The following is a 14,715-nucleotide window of genomic DNA, read 5'->3' as shown; positions in this document are numbered from 1 at the left end:
AATTGCTTGAACTCAGTTTTGTGGCCTTAAAATAATAATGTTTTGGTCTAGATATGGAATCTAGATACAGAAAAAAAAGCAGATAACAGCTACATAAAACACTGTGATATATTTGAAAATTAACAGCTCATTAAACCTTTGGCCAGGTGGGATCCCCTTGTCTGCTCCTTCCATTGGTTGATAAGTGGCCAGTTTGGAGGCGGAGAGGGCCGTTTCCTGGCAGCCGCTCTTGTATCTGGAACAGGCCGGCCTTTTTCTGTTCCCAAGAATACATTTTTGCAGGAATCGGAGCATGGGAAATCCAGAATTCTTCATAAATAGATAAATTCTAGGAATATCATTTAATAACATATAGTACTAACCTCTTTAAATCCCAGCTTTCTTACTGAAATCATATTAACAGTATTAAGAATATTCAAGCAGTATAGAACAGAGTGTTGGAAGAAATATCCATCTGGTTCAGTTCCAAGCTGGGACTATTCTATTAGCTGTTGCCAGATTCCTATGGGGAATGTAATGTAGCTCTGTGTCTTCGCTTATGTCCTGAAGGATCGTGTCCTGCTCTTTATACCATCACCCTGGAGCTGAAGGTCTTTTGTTTTGTAGACAGGCTGGCCCAGTCTTTCTTAATGGGCACAAAATATCTGCTGGGGGAGTGGGCTAGACTGAGTCTGCTTTCTACCTTTAAAAAAACAAGTCTCTCCATTTCTTATTTAGAGAAATAGTATATCTTGCCCTTTTAATATCCCTCAAAATATTTCATTCTTCTAGGAGTGGGGGCTTCCCACAAGAGAAAGGATCAAATGATACATGTTAAGGTACCTTCAGACTTCTTAATCTCCAGCATAGAAAGGTAGATAGGACAGCCTTTTAAAGAATACCATGAAAATGCATTTTTCACGAATTAAGTTTCATCTTAAGTTTTACTTATGTATTTCATATATCATCACAGCATACTGCCATGGGTGATTTATAACAATGACAAAATATAACAGTAAAGTGCTACAGTAAATTAAAGTTAAATTAAGTCAAGAAACAAGCTAACAATACGATGATTCATCACTAAGCCCTCCAGAATATATTTTTTTTAAAAAAAATTATTATTAAAATATAAACACAGATATAAAGACAATACAATACAATACAATACAAAGACAAACAAAAAACCCACCACCTACAAACCCACCTAACATTTTACATTAAATTAAATTACGTTAAATTAAGTCAAGAAACAAGCTAACAGTACGATGATTCATCACTAAGCCCTCCAGAATAACTCGGTCTTAACTGGTTTTCAGAAGGCTACCTCAAGAGAACCCTTGGGGGGGGAGGCCATTCCAGAGGAGAGATACTTGCGTTTTGGCCCCCTTCACTTTCCCCAATCAGGCCCTTGAATCTGATTGGGGGAGGCAGAGCTGAAAATGCCAAGGTGCCAAGCTATTTTGGGCTTTATAGGTTAAAACCAGGAGACTGAATGGTGGCTATTGCAACGCCTAGAGCTCAGGGTCATCTTCATCAGCTGGTGCAGAGTTGAGTCTCATCTGCAGATTGATGATACTTCATCAAATTGCATGATTTTCAACAGATGGATCCACAATTGGCTCATCAACCACACCCAGTGTATCCTCAATGGAACTATATCTACTTGGGGGGAAGCATGCAGTGGGGCAACCCAAGGTTCTGTCGTAGGCCCAGTATACTTCAAAATCTTCATCAATGATTTGGACGAGGGGATAGATGGGGAACTCAACAAATTTGCAACGACACAGACTGGGGAGAATAGACAATACAGAGTTTAGCATTGGGCCCTATTCAACAAGATGCACTTCTGATGGACTTCCGGTCAACACCGCAGGCTCCGTGGACGGTCTTCTAAGACCGCCAGCCCTGCGTCTTCGAAAAAAGCCGCTTTGACAGCGCTGTCTGGCGGCTGAAAAACCTCTCCTTCAGGAAAAGAAGGAGAGGAGAGCCGGTGGGTGAGAGTAGAGCTCCCCGAAAGCCCTCTGGAACATTTCCAGAGGCTTGGAGGGTGAGAGCTCCCCAGCCAGCCCACCAAGAAGCTCCGAAGCCAGGACGACTCTGTGAAAGCAGAGCAAGAAGCCGCAATCTGATCCTGCTTTTAAAAGTGAGTTTGACTGATTACAAGCGCAGGCAGAGCGGAAAACAGGAGAACAAGCTTTAAAAGTACAGAGCTTAACTCTGAAGTTACTTTGTTTCAAACTGAATCTCATTGAGCTGGAGGCTGAAGATGGCGTCTTTGTTATAGTTTTGAAAGTGAAAGCCAGAAACGAAAGTGCTTGAGAACTTTGTGCTGGGAAAGTGGATTAACTGTTTATTAACTGCTGGGAAGTGAGAGCTTGTGGGGAAAAAAAATTATCCTGCCTGATAAATTAGAGACTATAAATTACAAATATTTTAAAGTTGTTTAAAGACTTTGTGGCTTTGGGGAAAAAAAAAAGATGAAGATCTCTTTAAAAGAGGGGGGGAAATGGCTTCTAGACAAGTGAAACCAGGAGTTGTTAAAGGAGGGGGAGGTTCTCCAGTTGTGTCAGTGGTGACACAGAAAGCACAACTTCCGGCTGATTCACAGAGTCAGAGTCAAGATGCAGCACTTAATGATTTTAAAGAATTTATGAAAGAAGCTATGAATAATCAAGCAACAGCAATGAAAGAAGCTATGAATAATTTAACATTACTTGTGGAAGGGAAATTAAAGAAAGTTGAGGAGGATATAAGTTCAATCAAGGAAGTGGTTGCAGAGAAACACGATGAGATAAGAGAGGATATTGTTTATGCTGTATCAGGATTGTCAAACCTTGTTATCCAGCTTGATGGGAAAGTTGAAGAAATTAATCAAGCCAATTTAAATTTGGAAAGCAAAATGGGAGATGTTATGACCAGAACAGAGAAAGTGGATGATGAATTGGTAATGTTACAATACAGGTCCATGGAGTTTGCTCTGAGATTGAGAGGCCAGAAGGAAAATAGCAAAGAAAATTTAAAAGACATTTGTGCTGATGCTATGGCAGAGATAATTAAAGAAAGACCAGAAGATGTGGCAAGCCAAATTGATAAAATTTACAGGGTTAATTCCTGACTGGCAAAACAAAGGCAGCTGCCAAGAGATGTGGTGATCTACTTTACAACTAGGCGGATCAGAAACGATATCTTCCAAGCTTCCTACAAGAATAAGGTTCAGGTGGCTGGGCAAGAGGTAGTGGTTTTGAAAGAGATTCCTCCAAAGATGCTGAGAAGTAGAAAAGACTTTGGCTTTTTGGTAAATGAGCTGAGAAATCAACAAGTGGCATACAGATGGGACGTTCCAATTGGTCTAATAGTGACTTATAATGGAGAAAGATACCAGTTAAACACAGTCTGGAAGGCAAAAGACTTCTATGTAAATGTTTTAAAGGCTGGATACCCACCCTCACCGGGGGGGGGGAAGGAAGAAAATGGAGATGTTACAACAAGAAAAAGATGGAAAGTAGATACAAACCTATGCTGAAGTTGCAGCTGGAGGAATTACCATGGAAGAAGATTTGGATCTTGGGGGCTTACCTCCAACTTTGGAACCACCTAAGAAGGGAGAGCCGGAAGACTGACCCGATCAACTTATAAACTTCAAGAACAACAATCAAAAAGGCAACAATCTCAAGATTTATCTCAAGAAGTTCAAAAAACAGAAGCAGTGTGTGTGGGGGGGGGGCTAGGCCGAAGGGTAAGGTGGAGGAGGAGCTTCAGCTGATGCTCATACGGCTTTGAAAGGCTAAAGATGGCAACTAAATTCCTATCTTGGAATGTCAATGACCTAAATTCACCACAAAAAAGAAAGAAAGTATTTCACTACTTGAAACAATTTAACAATGACGTTATTTGCTTGCAAGAAACATAGATTATCAGATCAAAAATATTTGATAAATTCAAGATTAGGTACACATTTTGTGGCATCAGCGCCAGAGAAGAAAAATGGTCTAGTCATATATGTAAGGAAAGGACTATCAGCTAATCTAATTGAGGCAGATGATCAAGGAAGATATATTGCAATTGAATTATCAACACAGACTGGAAAAATGCTTTTTATTGGAATATATGCCCCTAATCAGCAACAGGACAAGTTTTATAAATTTCTACATACTAAAATAATACAATGGGATTATAAATCTTTTATATTAATGGGTGACTGGAATGGAGTAATAGACACACAGAAAGATAAAAAAAAGTTTTATCAGAGATTTCAACACGTGCAAAATTACCTAAATCTTTTTTTGATATGATGGAAGATATAGAACTGAGAGATATTTGGAGAGAACGTAATGTGGAGGAAAGAGACTTTACTTTTTTTTCTGATAGACATCAATCCTTCTCCAGGATTGATTTTATACTAACCACAAATGATTTTATTTCTAGGGTGAAGAAGACGAAGATATGTCCAAGAACTTTAACTGATCACAGTCCGGTTTGGGTGGAATTTGAACAGGAGAGGGGAGAAAGAAGGTCTTGGAGGTTAAATGAAAATTTATTTAGATATGAAGAAAATGTGAAAGAGCTTAAAAAACAAATGAAAGAATTTTTTGTAATTAATATGAACAAGGGTACTTCCATGGAAATGGTCTGGGATGCTAGTAAGGCTTATATGAGGGGTATGTTAATACACATGAATAATAAACATAGACTAAAACAACAAAAGAAGCGGAAAGAGATAGAGGAAGAAATAAAAAAGAAAGTACAATTACTCATACTTAATCCAGGAGACAAGAAAGTAAAAGAAACAATAAATATACTACGAGGGCAAATTAGTATGTTAATGGCTGATCAGGTGGCAACTAGCCTACAATATGCTAAACATAATACATTTTGTAATGCCAATAAACCAGGTAGGTGGTTGGCCTATATGTTGAGGAAAAAACAGAAATCACGAGTCATTGGTAAGATAGAATTTAGAGGTAAGCAAGTTGACCAACAGAATATTATCAAAAAGGCTTTTTTATAATTTTATACAAAGTTATATGCTAGTGACTCAATACAAGGTATAGATATAGATAGATACTTAAAGGAAGGGAATATTCCTGAATTAACTTTGGAACAGAGGGAAGGATTGAATCAACCAATAACTCCTGATGAGATTACTGATGCAATTAAGCAATTAAAAGTAGGGAAAGCTCCGGGAACAGATGGATTAACAGCTGTTTATTATAAGAATTTACAGCTTGAAATGGTAGAACCGCTTAGAGTTCTATTTTGTAAAATTCAATTAGGGGGAGGAGTCCCACCCTCTTGGCGAACAGCTTTTGTTTCACTGATCCCGAAGAAAGATCAAAATTGTACTAAACCTGAAAATTTTAGGCCAATTTCACTTTTGAACACGGATTATAAAATTTTTGCTAAGATATTAGCGAATAGACTAATGCCAGTTATGCAACAAACAATTCATAATGATAAATCAGGCTTTATAAAAGGGAGGCAAATGAAATATAATGTTAGACAAATTATAAACCTATTGGAATATTTGGAAAAAAATAACCAGGTCCCTGCAGCGTTCATATTTTTGGATGCAGAGAAAGCATTTGATCGATTGAACTAGCAATTCCTGTTTAAGATAATAGAAAAAATGCATTTTGGGGAGTATTTTATACATTCAATTAGAGCAATATATCAGGAACAAACAGTACAAATAATAGTTAATGGAGGTTTAACAGATGCATTTAAAATTGAGAAAGGTACTAGGCAGGGTTGTCCCTTGTCGCCATTGTTGTTTATTTTAACTTTAGAAGTTTTGTTGAATAAGTTACGTGACTCTGATAAAATAAAAGGAATTGTAATTAGACAGCAGGATTATAGATTAAGAGCATTTGCAGATGACCTGGTTCTTACTTTATCTCAATCTATAGAAGCGGCTCCCTATATGTTGGACATAGTAGCTCAATATGGCAAAGTATCTGGATTTAAAGTAAATCTTCATAAGACAAAGATGATAACTAAAAATATGTCCATAACTCAAAGAGAAGACTTAGGGAGAATAACGGGTTTTGAAGTAGTTAAAAAGGTTAAGTATCTAGGAGTATATATTGCAGCCTCAAACACGAAATTGTTTAAAAATAATTATGAAATTCTTTGGCAAAAAGTACAGAAAGAAATGGAAAATTGGAAACCTTGGACTCTAGAAATAGACTGCTTGCACCACAGGGCTTATTATATAGTCATAGCAAGCATTTTGCCAAGCATATATCCCAGTCTTAGCCATTATCTAACCGTATCTGAAATACTGCAGAAAATATTTAACTTATTCTACAGTAAAAGCGCTGCCACCACAGCCAAGATATCTAGGGAATTCCACTCAGCTAGACACAAGGCTGGAACTCCCATGGGTGAACACATATTAAATCTGAATGCCACAAGGGCTGAGTTGATACAAAGTGGGGAGGACATCTCAGAGGAAAGTATGAAAAGCATTGTCATTAACTCCCTGGACTCTAGCTGGGATTAACTTCATAATGCAGCTGGATAGCCTAAGCCTAGGCCACTTTACACTTGAGTCACTGACAAACAGAATAATAGCAGAAGACAGCTTAAGGAGGGACCGCTCCATCAGCCGCAGGGACAGCAAACCAACAAAGAGGGTTGAGTTCCAAGCCAGGAACCAAGACTACCCAGAATGTTTCACCTGTGGTTCCAAGAACCACAATAATAATAATAATAATAATAATAATAATAATAATAATAATAATAATAATAATATATTTTATTTCTATACCGCCCTTCTCCCGAAGGACTTAGGGCGGTGTACAGCCAGTTTAAAAACACAAGACACAACAATAATTAAAAATTAAAATAATTAAATAGGTTTGGCTGATTTAAAACTCTAAAAATTAAAATACCCCAATTTAAAATTATTATATTGACAGCCCTGCCTGGCGGAACAACAAGGTCTTCAATGCGCAGCGGAACACCCGGAAGTTGGAGATCTTGCGTATTTCCGGGGGCAGTTCATTCCACAGGGCTGGGGCTCCCACAGAGAAGGCCCTCCCCCTGGGTGTCGCCAGCCGACATAACTTGGCTGATGGCACCCTGAGGAGACCCTCTCTGTGGGAACGGACTGGTCGGTGGGAGGCTATTGGTGGCAGAAGACGGTCTCGAAGGTACCCGGGTCCTATGCCATGGAGCGCTTTAAAGGTGGTAACCAACACCTTGAATCGCATCTGGAAGACCACTGGGAGCCAGTGCAGCTCGCGCAGGAGGGGTGTCATGCGGGCACAGCGAGTTGCGCCCATAACCACCCGCGCGGCCGCATTCTGGACTATAAGAGGGATTGCCCCAAAAATTCGAGGGAAAGGGATTACACCTACCGCAAGGAAAGGCAAGGCCGGAGGTCAGGGTTCCCCGATAGGTCCCCACCTGAGAACAGATATAGACGCAGAGACTCCCCCAACCCAAGGGACAGAAGGGGAAATAGAGACAACTCCAGGGAGAGCCGATCAGGATGCATGTATGGGATCAGGGAAAACACACCCACACACCCACAAACGAGAGAGGGAGAAGCGTGGCTCATTGATTCGGGAGCCACCAACCACACAACTCATGACAGAAAGATCCTCACCTCTTTTACAGAGGAGAACTACCACATTAAGGTAGCCAATCAGAACAAAGTTCTAGTGACAGGGAAAGGTGATACATTCATAAGCGGGATAGGCAAGATAGAGGGGGTATTGCTCATACCCGAAATACCCCACAATATTTTAGCAACACTTAAACTCAGCAGAGACATGGGTATAGAGACCACCTTCAAGGGAGGGAAGGCCTACATGACCAAGGGCAAGAAAAGCATCGGAAACATAGTCATTGATGGAGGACTAACATACCTCCAACCTAAAGGGAATGGTCAGACCAGTATAAATGCTCAGCTAGAAAACACAGAGAACGAGGCCGATGCCCAAGTCGAGACAGAGGGGGACAAAGACGATGACGCCACTGAAGATAGACACAACTGCAACACAACACTCAAAGGGACGTTGCTGATTGGCAAGCCCATTCATGATGACTCTGCCCACTTACTCCATAGAAAGTTGGGTCATGCCAGCTTCCCAGTCATCCAAAAAATGACAGAATGTACCAATGGTTTGAAAATAAAAGGCTGTAAAAACTACTTAGAGTGCTCCGTATGTAAATCCTCTAAGCTTAAGACCAAGCCTAGACCTAGGAAGGCCACCCGCACCACCAACTCCATCTTCCACCTGGTACACATGGACATTGTGGGTCCCATGAAGCCCTCTATAAAATACAAAAAGAGATTCTTCCTGACAATAGTAGATGACTTCAGCCGCTATGGCTTTGTGTATACCATTAACCATAAGAGCGAGGTATTTCAAAAATGTAAGGAATTTTAGAAGAGGGTGGAGACACAACACAATACAAAAATAAGACAGATAATGATGGATAGGGGGTCTGAGTTCCTGTCAAGGGACTTCTCGAGCTGGTTAAAGATGCACGGGATAATACATTACATGACTTCTCCTTTTTCCGCGTTCCAGAACGGAGTCGCATAAAAAAGGAACGGAGTCTTACAAACAATGGTGAGATGCGCTCTAGAAGACGCAGGGTTGGGACAATCATTCTGGGCAGAAGCACTCACCTATTCAAATTACACACTGAATAGGCTCTGGTCTAGTGTAGTGGAGAAAACACCTTACAAGGTGATGTATAACAGAAAGCCAAAAATTGCACACTTGCACATATTTGGGGTCACGGCGGATGTACATATCCCCAAACAGCTGAGGCGAAAGGGAGACAAGGTCTCAAAGAAGTTAAGGTTCATGGGGTATGAACCCGGCACAAAAGGGTACAGATTCATCAACAGGGACAATAGGTTCATCATATCCAGGACCGTGGTGTTCCATGAGAACACCAACTGGTCAAAGATACATCTCAACGAGATACTCACCAGACAGGAAGACACAGACAACATAAGGGATAAGGGCAAACATACCACAATAGAAACGAAAACACAAGAAAGGCACAAACCTAGATACCAAGAGATAGTCACAAAAGGGTGGAAAGAAGATCACCCCATCATTAAGGTAGATGCAGAGAAGGAAGCCAAATACATGCATGATACAGACGCACGACCAAGCAGGCCCATAAGACACAACAGAAATAGAATGCCAAAGAGATTTGAGGATTATGTTATGTCCATACACCCAAATAAAACGACCCCCAACTCATACGAGGAAGTAATCAGTCTGCCACAGGAAGAGAGAAGTAGGTGGGAACAGGCTATGGAAAAGGAGATGGCTAGCCTAAGGGAACTAAATGTGTACACCCCCTCTAAGGTCCCAGCCGACAAAACACTCATAGGTACAAAATGGGTTTTCAAGATTAAGGAACTCGAAGGCAACAAGACTCTCTATAAGGCTAGGCTCGTAGCCCAGGGATTCGCACAGAGGTATCCAGACGACTACACAAATACCTATTCACCAACAGTTAGGGCAGAAAGTGTCAAAAGCGCCCTAGTAATAGCATCCATCTTAGGCCTAGAAGTCTATCAATTTGACATTCAGACTGCCTACCTCCATGCAAAGCTAGACAAAGAAATCTATGTCAGGGAACCCCCAGGGAAGGACACGAAAAAGGGAGACACTTGGTTACTGAACAAAAGCCTGTACGGACTAAAGCAGTCGGGAAAAAAATGGTATGAGTGTCTAGCCAAAACGCTCAGGGACATGGGTTTCACCTCCACCTCAGCAGACCTCTGCCTCTTCGTCAAGAGGGAGGGCACGTCAGTCGAGTACGCACTCATTTATGTAGACGACATTCTATACTTAGGACAACACAAACAGAAATGTGATGAATTTGCCGAGAAACTGGGGGAGCATTTCACACTCAAGACCTTAGGGAGAGTCAACAAATATCTAGGGGTACAAATCGAAAAAACAGACAATGGGTTCAGGGTATCACAAAAGGAAAAAATATTAGAACTTATACACAGGTGTAACATGAAGGACGCCAAACCATGTGAGACACCCATGCAAATAGACTTCCTGAAACATATGCACGAAGAAGGGGAGCCATTTAGGGACAACACTCTGTACAGATCCGTCATTGGATCCCTTCTATACATAGCCAATTGGACGAGGCCAGATATCAGCTTAGCAGTAAACCTGTTATCCAGGCATGTCAGTGATCCAAAAACATACCACTGGGAAGGTGTAAAACGAATAATCAGGTATCTGAAATATAGCACAGACGCATACCTATGTCTAGAACCGACAAGTTCCAAAGAACCCGTATTGACCTGCTATGCGGATGCTGACTGGGCAGGTGACACAAAGAGTAGAAAAAGCACCTCTGGTTATATATTTCTCATCAATAACTGCCCAGTACATTGGTACACCGGAAAACAGAACTTGGTTGCCACGTCCACAGCGGAAGCAGAGTACATCTGTCTGCTAACAATTTAGTATGGTTCGATGATCTACTTTCCAACATATGGACCGAGCCAGCTTATCCAATAACAATTCACAAGGACAATAAAGTGGCCATAGACATTTCCAACGCGGACGCAGTAGGCCAAAGATCCAGACACATCGACATCAAACACAAACACGTCAGACAGTTATTGAACGTAGGTTTCATCAGAGCCGTACACTGCGAGACTTCTGAACAAATCACAGACATCCTGACAAAACCGTTACCAAATAAACAACATGCGTATCTGACATCAAAGCTAGGAATGGTTATGCATTGTACGGGGCCAACCCCAAACGTTAGACATTTAGAGGGGGATTTGTTATGAATAAATGCCTAACTTTGTATATGGCAGTGTATGGGTTAACCCCACATTCCTCACCTAGCCCTTCCCTTGACCCCTCCTTACCTTGACCCCGCCTTCATGGTACATAAATCCGTACCCAGGGACTGACCAAAGCAGTTCCAGATGTGCACCTGAAAGGAGAAGACATGGTATAAATAAATGCTTTTAAATTAAAGACAAATCGTATTTGTGGTTATTGGGCAAGGTCCTTTGGAAAACAATTCACAGTTTCAGTATGGTCAGCTTCAAACTAGATGGAGAGAAGATCAAAAATTTGGTGTTATGCAAAATGAGGAAAATCTGGTGAAACAGATTAGAGATCAAAGCCAGATGCATATTAAAAGGTTGTATAATGCATTATTGGAAATAGATTCAGAAACGGAATTGGTTAAGGATTGTATGATAAAATGGGCACAAAACTTTCAGGAACCAGTCATGATGGAAACGTGGGAAAAGATTTGGGTCAGAAATGTTAAATTTACGCAAGCACAAAATTTGAGAGATAATTTTTATAAAATGTTTTATAGATGGCACTTAGATCCTAAAAAATTATCATGTATGTACTCTAATTTGCAAGCTAAATGTTGGAGATGTGAATGTAATGATGCAACCTATTATCATATATGGTGGACCTGTAAGAAAATCAAGGCATTTTGGATAAAAATTTGGTGGGTGATGCAGAATATTCTGAAATTTACTCCTCAATTGTTCCTATTGGGTATAACTACGGACTGTACAGTATCAGAGACTAAATTGATTTTGAATCTAATATCAGCAGCTAGGCTGTTGGTACCTGTTAGACTATCAGGGTCTCGGCAAGTCCACCCAACTGCACTGGAAACAAGCCACCACCAGAACGGAATAAAGCGGTTGCAATTTCTTTAATTAGGTTCGGCACAGCAAACACAGGCAGGAGAAAGGCACAAGCCGGAAACAAGGTTTAAAGTTAGCGCTACACGCAATCGCAGTGTAGCGCCTTTTATATACGCAGCAATAAATCAATTTGCAATCAAACAGTCAACATCATCCCTCCTTCCCCTAGCTGGCCTGTAAGAGGAGCGCACCTCTGTTACATCACAAGGCAGCATCATCTGATACTCCATGCCCCCCCGATCTCCGATGAAAGCGTTTGCTTCGTTTTGTGTGCGAGTGGTAAAGACTTCTCAAACAACTGATGACATGCCCCTGGAGAGTCCAGCAGCTCACCCCCTCCTCATCGTTCTCCCCATTGATGGCGAGACCCAACCGAGGCTCGACAGGCAGCTCCTCTCTACCAGGAGTCCACCTGCAGGAAACAAAATAAAGATGTTAGTATAGTATCCGTTCTACCCACTGGGACCTGGTTTATTTGGATATTTACAATGATACCAACGGAGCAACCGGTCGGTATGAATGTCTGGAGCTGCCACCCAAGATGCTTGTGCTAGTGGATAACCCTTCCACCATACTAAGTACTGTAACCTGCCTCTATGTAGATGTGAATCCAACACTTTATCTATCTCATATTGATCTGAATGACTCGGTCCCGGGGAAACAGGCTGATGAGTGGGTCTTTCCTCCTTGACAGGTTTAAGGAGGCTGCTATGAAAAACAGGATGTATTTTTCCTAACAGTGAAGGTAGCTTAAGCATGACAGTGACAGGGTTGATCACACGTGTTATAGGAAAAGGACCTATGTATTTGGGACCTAGTTTCCTACTAGGTAATCGTAATTTCAAGTATTTGGTTGATAGATACATGTGATCTCCTACAGAAAACTGTTTTGGGTCGGCTCTTTTTTTATCGACATAAAGTTTGTATTCATTTGCTGCTTTTTGAAGTGCCGTTTTTACCGCTGGCCACGTTTGTCGGATCTTGTCGGCCCAACCAGAATGTGTAGATACACCTGTAGCTGGAGGTTCTACTTCAGGTATGGCAGGGAATTCTCTTCCATAGATGATTTGGAAAGGAGAAAATCCCGTGCTACAGTGGCTGATATTATTGTACACGACTTCAGCGAACGGGAGTAAGGCAGACCAATCAGTTTGCTGATACGAAACGTAGCAACGTAGATATCGTTCCACAGTGGCATTAGCCCGTTTGACTGCTCTATTTGTACTGGGATGGAAGGCTGAACTTAATCCTTGAGTAGACCCTATCCTATGAATGAAAGACCTCCAAAACTTGGCGGTGAACTGGACACCCGATCTGATATAATACGCTTCGGGACACCGTGAAGGCGGTAGATATGTTGTATAAACATGTCTGTCAATTGTCGGGCAGATGGTAAACTCCGACAGGGTATAAAATGCGCCTGCTTTGAAAATAGGTCTACTACTGTCCAAATAATGGTATGTCCATTGCTGGGCGAAAGGTCCACTATAAAATCCATCGCCACCTCCTCCCACGGATGACTAGGATCAGCCACCAATTGTAATCGACCGAGTGGTTTCCCTGACCATGGTTTTGCTGCCGCACATGTTGGGCATGTTTTTACGTAACGTTCAATTTCACCACGCATTCGTGGCCACCAAAATTGACGTCTAATCAGGTGAAGTGTTTTAAGGAAACCATAGTGACCTGCTGGTTTGGCATCATGGCACCGTCGTAAGACTGTAGCCCGAAGCGGTTCTGGAATGTATAAATGATCCCCATTCCACCCTAATCCATTTCGTAGGACTATTGACGTTTGGTTTTGATTTAACCACGTATCCTGGCTGATGGCTATCCGAAGATTCGTTAAGAAGGATTCTTCTTTCCGTAACACTGCTGCAACCGCATGCCCACTCTCAATGGTTGGTATAAGAGATTCCACTACTTCCTCGCGCTTACTGTTATATTGTGGCATATGAGAAAGTGCGTCGGCGAGGAAGTTCTTTCCTGCTGGCACATATTTGAGTCTGAAATTGAATCTTCGGAAATATTGTGCCCAGCGTAGTTGCTTTGGAGACAGACGTCTAGGCGTTTGTAATGCCTCTAAATTTTTATGGTCTGTCCATACTTCAAACGGAATAGTAGCCCCTTCCAGGATGTGACGCCACGTAAGTAGAGCCCAACAGACAGCGAAGGCCTCCTTTTCCCAGATCGCCCACCCTCGCTCTGTGGTGTTTAATTTGTGTGAGGTATAAGCACAAGGGCGTATCCTATCCTGTTCATCTTTTTGCAGCAACACAGCTCCCACAGCAATGTCACTAGCATCGGCTTGAACGATGAATTCACGAGACAGATCAGGGTGTTTAAGTACCGGTTCTCTGGTGAAAAGATATTTCAACTGTTCAAACCCACTTTGACATTGAGCTGTCCATTGCAATAACTGGTTTGGTCTTGGTTTTATCACAGTGGATTTAGTGTGTAACAGGTCTGTTAACGGTAGTGCTATAGCGGCAAATGCGGGGACGAATTGGCGATAGAAATTCGCGAAACCAAGGAAACTTTGGAGTTGTTTCCTGGTTTTCGGCGCTTGCCACTCAACTATAGCTTGGACTTTATGTGGATCCATTTCTATCCCATCGCTTGAGATCCTATACCCGAGGTAATCTATTTTTGATTTATGGAACTCACATTTCGAGAGTTTTATAAACAGTTTAGCAGCTAACAATTTCTCTAAGACCTGACGGACTAACACGACATGTTCTTCCAAGGTGCGCGTATATATTAGAATGTCGTCTAAATAAACAAGAACTCCTCTATACAAATGTTCATGCAAAACTTCGTTGATAAGCTGCATGAACACCGCTGGAGCGCCTTGAAGTCCAAACGGCATAACTCTATATTGGTAGCTACCAAGAGGGCAGTTGAAAGTGGTCTTCCATTCATTGCCCTGTTTGATACGTACTCGGTAGTACGCTTCCCTTAAATCAAGTTTTGTAAAGACCCGTCCTGTAGATAGTGCAGCTAACAAATCCTTCATAAGTGGAAGGGGGTATAGATGT

This window comes from Pantherophis guttatus, chromosome 16 (genome assembly GCF_059756535.1).
Source record: "Pantherophis guttatus breed Tessera chromosome 16, ASM5975653v1, whole genome shotgun sequence".
In the NCBI taxonomy this organism is placed as follows: domain Eukaryota; kingdom Metazoa; phylum Chordata; class Lepidosauria; order Squamata; family Colubridae; genus Pantherophis; species Pantherophis guttatus.
This window is presented reverse-complemented; position numbering follows the sequence as displayed.